The sequence below is a fragment of the Felis catus genome, chromosome X, assembly GCF_018350175.1.
Source record: "Felis catus isolate Fca126 chromosome X, F.catus_Fca126_mat1.0, whole genome shotgun sequence".
NCBI lineage: Eukaryota > Metazoa > Chordata > Mammalia > Carnivora > Felidae > Felis > Felis catus.
In genome coordinates, this window is record NC_058386.1 from 7905634 (window position 1) to 7918472 (window position 12839).

General features: G+C 41.4%; 1 protein-coding gene across 4 annotated transcripts in view; it reads right to left on the minus strand.

The window, feature by feature from the left end:
* The window catches only part of MID1 (midline 1), a 587700-nt gene that overhangs the window by 392408 nt on the left and 182453 nt on the right, over positions 1-12839 (minus strand). For all 4 annotated transcript variants that reach the window (XM_019823542.3, XM_019823539.3, XM_045050344.1 and 1 more), the window contains one exon: positions 7737-7798. The gene's annotated coding sequence lies outside the window, so the exon portion shown is untranslated. The remainder of the gene's footprint in view (positions 1-7736; positions 7799-12839) is intronic.

A 12839-nucleotide genomic window follows, 5' to 3' on the forward strand; every position in this document is an offset into this window, starting at 1 on the left:
ATTTTATCCTACTCTGTGCTTGTCTTTTGATTCCTCAACTGTGACTTTCATAGAACAGATTTATTTTTATTTTGATAAAGTCCATATTATCAATGTGTCCTTTTATAGATCATATTTTGGTGTTGTATCTAAGTAGTCTTTGCCTAATCCAGGATGAAAAGTTTCTCTTACGCTTTCTTACAGAAGTTTTATGGTTTTAGGCTTTACATTGGATTACAGATCATATATGTTGTATATGTGATATGAGGTATAGACCAAAGTTTCATTTTTCTTTTCTTTTTTTTTTTTTTTTTTTGAGTATGGACATCCAATTGTTCCATCACCATTTTTTTGAGACTATGATTTGTCTATTTTTTTTCCACCTATGTCAAAATTCAGTTGTCCATATATATCTGGGTCTATTGCTGGATTCTCTATCCTATTCCATTGATATATTTATCTATATTTATGTCAATATCACACTATCTCGATTATAGCAGCTTAATTATAAGTCTTGAAGTTAGGTAGTGTTAGCCTACCTTTGCTCTACTTTTTAAATGTTGTTTTGATTATTCTAGGTTCTATGCATTTCCATATGAATTTTAGAATCAGTTTGTCATCTATAAAAAAACACACTAAGATTTTGATTAGGATTGCATTGAATCTATTAGCCAACTTGTGGGGAATGACATCTTAACAACATTGATTGAGACTTCTGGTACTAGAATAAGGCATATCTGACTATTTATGTGGGTAATTATTTAATTTCTCTCAGGAATGTTTTATAGCTGTAACTGTAAGTTTCTTTTATATATCTTTTCCAATGTATCCCTAAGCATGTCTTACTTTCATGCTATTGTAAATGATATTTTAATTTCAATTTCCTATCGTTCCATGCCAGTTCTGAAAGTACAATTAGTTTTGTGTATTGATCTTGTTTCTTGCAATTTTGCTAAACTCATTTATTTAGTTCCAGCAGCTTTTTTTATATGTAGATCCATCCAATTTTTCACATGGGCTATGATGTCATCTGTGAATATAGACAGCTTTACTTTTTTCTTTCCAATCTTTCTTTCTTTTATTTAAGTAATTTCTCTGGTTAGAAGCTCCAGTGCAATGTCAAATAGAGGTGATGAAATAGACATGTTGATCTTGGTTCTGATTTTAGAGAGAAAGCCTCAGTCTTTCACCAGAAGGATGATGTTAGCTGTGGGTTCTTCATAGATGCCCTTTATCAGGCTGAGGAACTTCTCTCCTATTCCTATTTGCTGAGAGGCTTTGTCAGGAATGGACACTGGATTTTGACAAATGCTTTCTCTGTGTCTATTACGATTAGCATATAGCTTTTTAACTTCTTTTGTTAGTTTGCTAATACAGTGAATTAGATTGGCTGATGCATTCCTGAGATTAACCCCACACGATCACAACGTGTTATCCTTTTTCATATGTTGTTGGATTGGACTCACTCAGATTTTATTTAGAATTTATCTGAGAAGCACTGGTCTAGCACACATTAAATATTAAAAAATTTTTTAAATGTTAGCGACCCCTCCCATCAAGTGTACATACCTCTTCTATAATTGTTATTTCTCTGGAATATGATGAACAGAAGTCCAAAAAAATACGCCCAGTAGTGCATTTAAGCACCTGGGTAAATTTAACTAACCTGTGAAGAGTTGTCATAGGAATTTAGATTACATTTATTTTTTTTTTTTCAACGTTTATTTATTTTTGGGACAGAGAGAGACAGAGCATGAACGGGGGAGGGCAGAGAGAGAGGGAGACACAGAATCGGAAACAGGCTCCAGGCTCCGAGCCATCAGCCCAGAGCCCGACGCGGGGCTCGAACTCACGGACCGCGAGATCGTGACCTGGCTGAAGTCGGACGCTTAACCGACTGCGCCACCCAGGCGCCCCTAGATTACATTTAAACTTGGGGCGCCTGGGTGGCTCAGATGGTTAAGCATCTGACTTCGGCTCAAGTTCGTGAGTTTGAGCCCCACGTCGGGCTCTGTGCTGACAGCTTGGAGCCTGGAGCCTGCTTGGGATCCTGTGTCTCCCTCTCTCTCTGCCCCTCCCCCAATCGCACTCTCTCTCTCTCTCTCTCTCTCTCTCTCTCTCTCAAAAATAAATAAACATTAAAAAAATTGTTTTTAAATAAATTACATTTAAACTTAGGTTGAACTTCGATTTCTCAGCTACATGAGAATAACCAGCACATGTCCCTTGTCGTTTGTAACAAAGGGTTTACCTGCAATCTCAAATTTCTTCCTGGCTTTCTATTTCCAGTTTCTATATACTGCCTTTCAAGACCATGGCTACTGGGGTGCCTTTACATCCCCACAGAATAGTAGGGTCAGGCTTCCGGTAGAGAGAACTGGGGCACCCATCCAAACACATTATGTTCTGTTAAACCTCACACTTGAGGTCCATTCACCCTCGAGCACACAATATGTCCAACTCACACTCTACGTAAGCAGGGCTGTTACACAGATTGACACAATTCCAATGCTTGTAATCCTCTACCTCACCCTTACACGTCACGCAAAACCGGGAACAACCAGATGCAAGGGGAGACAATCGGTCTTCAGATCGAGTCCCTTGTGTCATCACCTTCCAACATTTTCTTGGTCGGTGTCATGGGCTGCTCAACACAGCCTTTCAAGCTGCCCAAGCCCAAAGGACAAACAGCCCTCTCTGTTAGCAACCACAGACTGTTTACAGAAGAGCTAGACAGACCCCTGGGCAGCAGCTATTAGGAGGCCTGGGAGAAGGGAGACAGGAAAAGAATCAGCAAATGTTTGCGGGGACAGGTGGGGCTGTCTGCTGTCCCATTACGTGTGATGTGATAAAATCTGAAAATGTCTGCATAGAAAACAAGGTGTAAGCTCGGCACATTTACGTCTAAGGAACTTGAACGTTTACAGTTACATGTGATAGCAGGCTGAAGCACTCAGGGTGTGAGAGAATTTAATCTCAGTGGTCTCAAGTACCCGTAGGACAGGCTTGGTTGGTATCCCAGTTTGTCTTCTGACCGTCTTCTGAACGAGCCCACTGGGGGTTCAAAAGAGTCTATAATTTAATCTAATGATCTGTAATCAACTTTAGACATGGTTGAGTGTAAATACGTTTCTAAAATGAACCATGGCCCTAATGTTTGCTTAATTCTCTTTTTCCACCTCTTAGCCTCTATTTGCTATTACTATATTCTAGGCAAAGATGAGATGGTAAATTACTCGAAGTTTTGCTGAGTGGGACATATGGCTAAGAAAGCTCTGAGCTATTTTTCGTGGGCAAACATTTCTAAATTTATGTCGTTTTTGGCATTCGGTGAAAATGAAGCATTCTTTCCTCCATTTCTTACGACCAACATAATTTGAATGCATATCCTTTCATTCAACTTTTCTTTTTGAATGCGATCTCGGTGCCCGATGCAAAGTTTGTTTTTAAGATAGTGAGGCCCCTGTTTGCAGAGATAATCTCTTATATTTATTTTTTAGACGTCAGTATGCCTAAGACAGTACAAGGCATATTATAAAATGTTCATAAATACTTCTAAAGAATTTGAGAAGTCGTGTATTTAGAGCAACACTTTTTGTGCCTTGGTCCAATGGTTTCCTTAACTCCTTCTTATCTTCTGTGATTTTTATCATAGACAAATCCTGCTTTCACTCTGGCAAGAAGTAGGTTTTCTTTTAAATAAGCAAATCAATACCGAAATAAATACACATTTTTAATAAATGTATATATTAGATATTTCTAGATTTCTGTATTTGTGTATTGATGCATTCATTTCCCTCTGAAAACATATTTGGCCATAGTCAGGAAAGAAGGTCATTGCCAGAGACCGCCCCTCTGCGCGTTGAACAGGACTTTGGCAAGACTTTCTCAGCGATGCCCTCCCCGGAAGGAGGAAGCACAGAGCGGCGGAAATGCTGGGCCGACACTACTAATGATGACGCCCCTTGTACTTGAAAGGCAGGCTGAACCGTGAGAACACATATCCTCAACCAGAACAGTCTGGCTATGAAAAGCCGTAGAAGGGCCTGCAGCCCTTCCTCGGCAAAGGAGGTTTGAAACGGAGGATTTCAGGACAAGTAACCCGGACACCTTGTCCAGTGCCTCAGGCCAGGGTTTAAAACACCCCTGGTGTGTAAAGTGTGAATGTTTGGAAGGTCCAAAGGCTCACATTTAAATTTCATTGCAAAGAAAGCACTCAGCAGCCACAGGCAAATTTCATGTTTAGGTGGCAGGATTATCTGGGCCTCTGCTTCTCTCCAGTCCATAGTTAATACAGTGCAAAGAGAAGTAATACCCTGCCCGTATTCACCCAAACACTGCCCCTCTCTTTGCATTATTTATTATCATTCGAAGCAACACGAGGCCGCCAATCTTCCCGCTCTGTACAGCCTGACCAGTTCCCTGGGAAATACCGCTGGGGCCCAAGACAGCAGAGGGTAAAGCAGATATAGGCATGCTTGCTAGAAACTCAAAGCGGGAAGGAAAGCCGAGAAGCATCTGCTGGAATTGCTGGAGGGAGACACCAAATACAATGACAAAAAGAATGACAGGCGCCAGGAAGAACAATTCAGGTTGAAAAGGAAGAATAATGTCCGAGATTCCCAGGAGGAACAGAGCTGGCGTCACCGGTCAGGAGGAAAGAGAAAAGAATGCTTAAAGTCTTGAGAGAAAACAGAACTCAGGGTCGACCTGGGACTCGAGTCCCTCAGCCCGTCCACGTCTCAACAAACCCCTTTGTGCTCCATCCCAGGGAATTAGGCTGGAACATTCTGATGTCTAAGAGTCTAGGAATTGAAGTACATGCATGTATATTTTTAATGACATCGGCGCTTTATCCAAACTCTAAATTTAACATGGCATCCTTTAAAGCCACTGGAATATTCTGATGTCCAAGAGTCTAGGAACCGAAGTACATACGTGTATATTTTTAACGACATCGGTGCTTTATCCAAACTCTAAATTTAACACGGCATTGTTTAAAGTCACACCCCTTGTGTTTCATTTCACTAGTTTCTTTATGAAAAAAAAAAATTCGTTTGGAAACCAACTAGTAAGCATAAAATAAAATGAATGTGGTGAGAGTTGCCAGTATGTGTCAAGAGGGGGTGGAAGGGATTGTCTGATTTGTTAACACCTCATTTTGGGATCAGCCCCTCCATAAATACTCTTCTCACACCTCAGAAAGAACAGGAACAGAATATATTTAAGCTGGGCTTACTGGATGAGTCCAAAGCCTTGCCAGGAGATCTGAAACCTCGAAACCGTAAGTTCTCAGTATGTGAGTACGGTGACATTGACATTTATCCCAACCCTGTAGTCTGTTATTTAAAGAAACCACGTTCTTATCTCTCCTTGGTTTTCCTTGTTTGTTTTGTTTTGTTTTGTTTCAATTTATTGAATTTTCTTAACATCTGGCCAATGTCTGTAACGGTAGAAGGGAGAGGGAAGGAGATGGAACAGGAAGAAGGAAATAAACTTGGGATGGGTGGGGGGGGAGTCCCAGAAATACTTTCCATGCAAGTTTCCATACCGAGGCAATGGTAATGAGAATTTGCTACATGCCAGGCATTGGGTGAGGCATACAAGGCACCATGCTAGATGGACATCAAAGAGAGAGCAAGGAAACACAACAGCTTGGCAGCCACACTGACTTAAAAACCCATTTGCACAGGCTTGAGAGAGCCTGTTGTCTCCCAGGGAGGCTTTGGCATGGCCAGAAGAAAACATCAAAGACACTCCAGACTTCAAATCCCTTCCAAGGGCGTGATCAGCAGGACAGGAAATGGGAAAGTCATCCTGAAAGGAATCTGGAAGGGAAGGGGCTTAGGCGAGGACACCCCTGGTCCTGCACATGAGCTCTCACCCCACGTACATTCAACAGACGTGATATGGCGAACAGCTTGGCACCCAGTCAGTAGCAAGTCTTGCCCCAGCCGCCCCCCGACCAAGAAACTGCGGGGAATGAGGCGGCACGAGAAAAGATAATTCAATAAGAGTCTTTTGTCATCGTCACGGTCGACTTAATATTTTGAAAGGACCCCATGGTACGAGAAAGCCTGCCTTCTAAAACAACAGAACAGTAAACAAGCATTCAAAGATAGAAGCCCAAAGGGATGGGAGAAGACCAAACTTAACCGACAGAAAATGAACGAGTAGGATTTGCCCGAAATAATATCTAGTACGCTCGACTAAAACTCCTGGTAACGCGGCAGGGTCGCCTCATGCTTATAGTACCTCAGTATGACCGAGGAACCAAAGGTTGCCAACAAACACAAGGAAAGGCCTTTCATTCCACGCCGCTGGGAAATAATGACAGACCACGAAATGTGCCACGTGCAGAGTCCGAACGAGATCGAAATTTCACATGTGACCTTGTCACTAAAGTTGGATGGCAAAAATGAACTCGGCCAAGCTTTTTTTTTTTTTTAATTTTTTTTTTCAACGTTTATTTATCCTTGGGACAGAGAGAGACAGCATGAATGGGGGAGGGGCAGAGAGAGAGGGAGACACAGAATCGGAAACAGGCTCCAGGCTCTGAGCCATCAGCCCAGAGCCCGACGCGGGGCTTGAACTCCCGGACCGCGAGATCGTGACCTGGCTGAAGTCGGACGCTTCACCGACTGCGCCACCCAGGCGCCCCTCGGCCAAGCTTTTTTACAAAACAGAAAGTTCCTACAAAAGCAAGGGGTAGGAGCCTCCTCGAAGAGATAGGAACGTTCAAGCAAATGTATAAGACACGCGGATGTATATTGGTTGCATTATTGTGTGTATGTTGGCTAAATACTTTAAAAAACATTTATTTTAGGGGGAATAAAGCTGAGAGTCACAGAAAATGCGGAATTTTTAGATGAGCCCCCAAGTCCAGTAATCCTTCCTTCTGCATGCCCAGTAAGCAAGGACCCACGCATGCCGTCTGGAGGCCCTGTAGCCTAATGGTCAAGCTTGGGGTTTCTAGAGTGAAATCTTCAGGCCTTAGATACCAGCTTTACTACTAATTATCAGTGCGACTTAGAAAAGTTCCTAATCTGGGGGCACAGTCGGTTAAGCATCCGACTCTTGATATCGGCTCAGGTCACGATCAAATGATTCGTGGGATCGAGCCCTGTGTCGGGGTGTGCTCCGACAGCGTGGAGCCTGCTTGGGATTCTCTCTCTCCCTCTCTCTCTGCCCCTCCCCCACTTGCTCTCTCACTCTCTCTCTCTCTCTCTCTAAATCAATCAATATTTTTTAAAAATTAAAAAAGAAGTTCCTAATCCAGAAAGCATGGGCATAATATTGGTACTTACTTTACATGGCTATTGTGGGAACTGAGCGAGATAATAGATGTAAAGCATTAGACTGGATGCTAGCACATATTAGGAACTCAATAAACACTCTCTATTAATACCACAAATCTATTATAAGCTCTGCAAACCATATCCCTTGGGAGTGTCCACAGCAACCAACAGAGCAGAGTAACCAGTAGTATTCAGCGCATGCCTCTTGCTCAATTTAGAAATTAGACTTCCATAACTTGTTTGATTTCCTAAACCCCACAATATAAACAGATATATAAAATGAAAAATTTCTCTTCTTTTCTCCATGTAGTTATTTCCACCCGCCACTAAACAAGTGCATTGTTTTCAGTGTACTTAATTTGCTGTTTAATTTCATCTTAGAACAGAGTAAATGCCTATTCCTTGTCACCAGCGTTAAATCCCATAAAATAATTCTAGATGTCAGCACCATATTAGTACCTCAGGACAAGGTTCCTCAAGATTTCTCCGAGGGGCAGATTCTCCGGTGTGAAGAGGTCCTCCTATTAGAAAAAAAAAAAAAAGAATTCTATGTTAATTTGAAAAATGTGAATTAAACAATGTCAATCAGGCATGCAGGACTTATCAGAGCTTTAAAAGTGCTAATATGTGCGATGGCTCTCCAGATGAATATAAAATGCCAAGCTGCCCCAAACCATTTGTCCACAGAAGTTCATTTTTCATGGAATTACCTCTTTCACAGCACGATGACCCTCAGACAGAACTAGTGCTCTATGATCCGCACTTTGGGATACCCTTTCTTAGAGGGATGGCCTGAAATCTGCTGACTTTATCCTGGAATGTGGGGTCACAATCCCATGAGAACACAGTCATTTTTCTACACAGAAGGGCTGCATGTAAAGCCACAGTGGCTATACAATGTCAGTGCTGAGCCCTAGGGTCGATCCTGATGATTTTGCTGGTCGGGAAGGTGTCTCCTTTTCCTTACGCCATCGCCTCCTGCCTCTGGAAGGTCAGAAAAGCCCAATTCTTCAAAAGATGAATGTAGTACTATTTTCAGCCGAGGCCGTCACTTGTTTTAGAAATGTGTTACGCTAAACGCGTCATCAGTGAATACAACGAAAGGTAACACAATCTACATTTCCGTTGTACTTGCCAGTTATTTAAGCCTGCCTTCCAATTTTGTCTCTTGATCAGCACTTCCCAAACTTTAGGGTCATAATAATCACCCACGGAATTTGAGATACACAGTGATTCTCGGGTTCCACCAACCCACGTATTTTGAAATGCTTCCCTGGTGAGGCTAATGATCAAGCATCCCTGGGAAATTCAAACTTGCCTGCCCCTAAACAAAACCTACTGAATCAGAATCTCCAAAAGTGCAGCAGTTACCCGTTATTGTTTTTTTTAAACCTCTGACACATTTGGAGAGTCAGTTCTCTGCGGGGAACCATGGCTCTACACCTCAAGTTCATCTACCGACAGCGCTAGAGATAGAACTGCAAGGTGGCTCCTCTAACATTAAGTCCCAGGCTTCTCTCTGGGATCAGTTAATACTGGCCACAAGGTACTGACCAGCATTATGCCCTACACAGTGGTGAAGCCCAAATACATACTGAATGAGGAAGGAAGGAATGTCATAGTAGTATCCAGAAATAAATAACTTTCTTTGAAAACTGGCAGAATTGAGAGCAGGAAATTTGTCTCCAAAGCCCCAATTGGTTTGATCAAGAGGCTCTTCTTTAGATCATTCTACTCTACCTTTCAGTATTTTCTAGGATGTAAAATAGCTCCTTAGGCTTTCTGTTCATGACATGAAAGACGTTCCCAAAGTTCACCAAGCAGTTTTCTGACTGGTGATGTGGTTGCCCTATATGGTATTTCTGTTTCTGTCTGGTCACCCACCACCTTGAGCCTGGGTCTGTTTAGAATGAGCGTCTACAAGGGCTGTCCTTCTGAGTGGAAAATGTATTGCCCCTTGCTAAAAAGGAGAAGACTCATAACTGGCTTTTGGGTGCTGGACACTTCATGCTAGAGGAAAGAAGCAATCTTAACACAGGTTATGGGACTACATCATTCGGTCAACCTTGGGAATCTTTTATTTGGAGAATTAGCAAAAATAGTAGAAGTAATTGAGAAGTCAAAAAGGATTAAAAGGAAACTTCTGGAGCTAATTTTGTTACATGATTCCCACAAGACACCCCTCAGGAACTAAGATGCAATTTCTTTTTAACAGCTCATCTTTTCTTTTGGAGATATTTGTAGACTTAGGGAAGAGTTTCAAAGATAGCACAGAGAGTTCCCATATGCCCTTCACCCAGCTTCCCCTAAGAAATTAACTTTAGCATAATGCTATTAGCAAAAGTACAGAACTTATTCAGATTTCACCAGTTTTCCCACTAATGTCCTTAATTTTTTTTTAATGTTTATTTATTTTTGAGAGAGAGACAGACAGAGCATGAGTGGGGGAGGCGCAGAGAGAGAGGGAGACACAGAATCTGAAGCAGGCTCCAGGCTCTGAGCTGTCGGCACAGAGCCCGACGCGGGGCTCGAACCCACGAACCATGAGATCATGACCTGATCTCAGGTTGGATGCTGAAGTTGGACGCTTAACTGACTGAGCCACCCAGATGCCCCAGAATGTCCCCCCCACTTTTTTTTTGGTTCCAGGATCCCATTTAGGATTCCACATTGTGTTAAATTATCTCGTCTCCTTAGTCTCTTCTGGTTAGTAAGTTTCTCTTTCTTTCCAGACCTTGACACTTTTGAAGAGTACTGGTTGCTTGTCTTGTAGAATGCCCATCAACTTGGGTTGGATGTGTTCTCATGATCAGACTGAGGTTATGCATTTTGGGGAGAACAAAACACTGCAGAAGTGATGAGCTCTTCCTGGTGTCACATACCTGGAGGTGCGTCATGTCTGTAGGTATGACCGATGATATGAACTTTGATCACCTGGCTAAGGTGGTGTCTACCAGGATTCTCCACTGTCCACTTACTATTTGTCTCCCTTGGTAATTACTAGATATCTCGAGAGAGATACTCTTTAAGCAAGCATCCTGTTTCTTCTTCGACTATCATCCACTCATTTTAACATCCACTGGTGGATTGTTTTCTGAGGTCATTATTGTGGTCTTCTAACTCTATGTAGAACTGTTTTCTTTAGAAATTGTATTTTTTATTTCCATCATTATTTCTACTCGTATTAATTGGAATTCTTCTGTAAGGAAGAGCTGGCATTTCTCCCCCATTTAAAATAAGAGATTCAAAGGATAGAAACAGGCTACCTGATTTTTAGGTAGGCCAGTAGGATGGCATGCAGAGTTGATTTGGTCTTCAGAACATGATGCTATACCACCATTCCCTGATGGTATTCTACCCCAAAGACAACAAAATATACACTAGGCATGGACAACTCTAGAGTTTAAACCTAAACATAGAGCTAGAACAAGGATGGCGGGGTGGTGATGATGTGAGAAGTCATTATTCCTGGTGGTGTCCATCCGAAGAAGATGGAAATGCCAGTCAGGAACAAAAGAATGTCTGGGGTTCATAGAGTATAGGCAGAAAAGGTTAAACAGATTGGTGGCAGTTGGATACTTGGTCAAAAAACAAGTCACTATCAAGAGTTCAGACAAAAGGTGGCAGGGCGAGTAAAGAAATTCTAGAAAGAACATAGATGTCAAGGCGATTAAGACTGGGCACTGAGGAGTCTGGGTGAAATCACGGAGACCAGGCAAAATGTGACAGACCCGGAAAACAGGAAAGATTGGCTGGCAGAGTCAGAATTACTCTCCGTGGAGGGCCAGGGAATATACGTTTTGGGCTTGTGGGCTGTATGGTCTCTTTCCAACAACTCAATTCTGCAACTAGTGTGAATGCAGCCACGGACAGTATGTAAGGGAATGTCCATGCCAGAATTTGGTTTGTGGTGAATCAAACTTGGCCTGTGGATTGTATTTCCCTATTCTGAAGCAAATAAAGCCAACAGTACACCCAGGACCAAAATGTCCTTTGGGCTCTACATACAGTGCCTTTTGGTTGGTCTTGACTTAAAGACATCCCTAAGGGGCAGAGGATTTAAAAAAGGACTACGGTCACTTCAAATAAAGTATACAATGTTGGCGATTCTTGATAATGAGGGATCCTGGAGTTACTCGTTGCTCTATATCTAGATATAGATTGTTTAAAATGCATTCCTCCAAATTAGATATATTGTACACTTTTGTCTGGAGGTCAAATTTTACGAGCACTTTATGTTGAAGTTTCTTGAGATATTTTGAACCAAAATGGAATATAAGCCACTATTATTAAATGGTCTCGTCACTTGGAACTTTATGGTATCGGTAATGTGAACCAAGTTCTTGCCTTAAATTATTTCATTAAGTTGAAATAAAGGAAACACTAACATTCTCTCCACCCTCTGATCCGGTGTTTTGTTTAATGTTCTTCTTAAACATTATGCCTTTGAAATATAAGCCATAGGAGAGTCAGAATATATCAAAAGCATTTAAGTAACCCTTTTAGGAGTGAGATATCAATTCTATTTTCATCACACCCTCTGGGCTTTTCTTCAATCTCTGAAGTCCTTTCTCTATACCTGGAATCTCTGTGAAGATATTCTGTATGTTTATCCTCAAGGAGCATGAAAACATTTTGGAATTCTTTGCTAAATGAATTTTATGATAGTTTACAATTTTAACAGGCTTGGAAGTTACGGAGATGCAAACATAATGCAAGATAGGTAACGTGCACTGCCACTCATCTTGGGGATGAATAAGGAGAGAAAAAATCCCTTTCAGCATTATCAGTTTCCATAATGTCTTATTCATTCCCTGGGAATTTAATTTTGAAGCTGGGTCATACTTAAAAGATTTGATTTGAAGTAAAAAAAAAAAAAGCCAATTTCAGCAAAATATTAAGAAGCTGTTCTCACGTCTTAAATTTCATTAGACTGATTTTTGGTGTAAGACATACATAGATCCATGTGTCAATCTACTCTGTAAGTTGAGTTACTCTAATTATTGAGTATTAATAATTGAGTTATTAAGCATATTGTTTTCCAGGTAAGAAACTTGTCAGCGATTTGCTTTTATCTCGTGAAAAAAATAAAATAATCATTTCCTACCCAAACACTAGTAAACAGACTATAGAATAACGTGAGTTTCAGGGCTACGGATATTCTGATTATTATATTCATGCATTCCTTTGGGCATAAATTAAGTCGGCCACAGGGCAGCCGGAGGGTGACCACAACTTGACAAACCTTACGGTTCAGCAGATGTGGTTGTAAGATACGGCTTCACTGAAAAATATTTCCCACTAAGCAATTTTAGGACTCTACTCTGAGGTTTTCATTTAAAAACTTGGAATTTCCAACAGAAAAGTGGGTGGTACCATCATATTGGTCTTAGGATACAGAAATATTTAGTTGCCTCAAGTAAGCGGTAATGTGAATCAACAATATCTCAAATTGCAATATTTCTCTCTTTTTTGAAATTTTGTAACGTTTATTCATTTTGGGGGGGGGGGAGGGGCAGAGAAAAAGGGAGACAGAGAATCCGAAGCAGGCTCCAGGCTCTG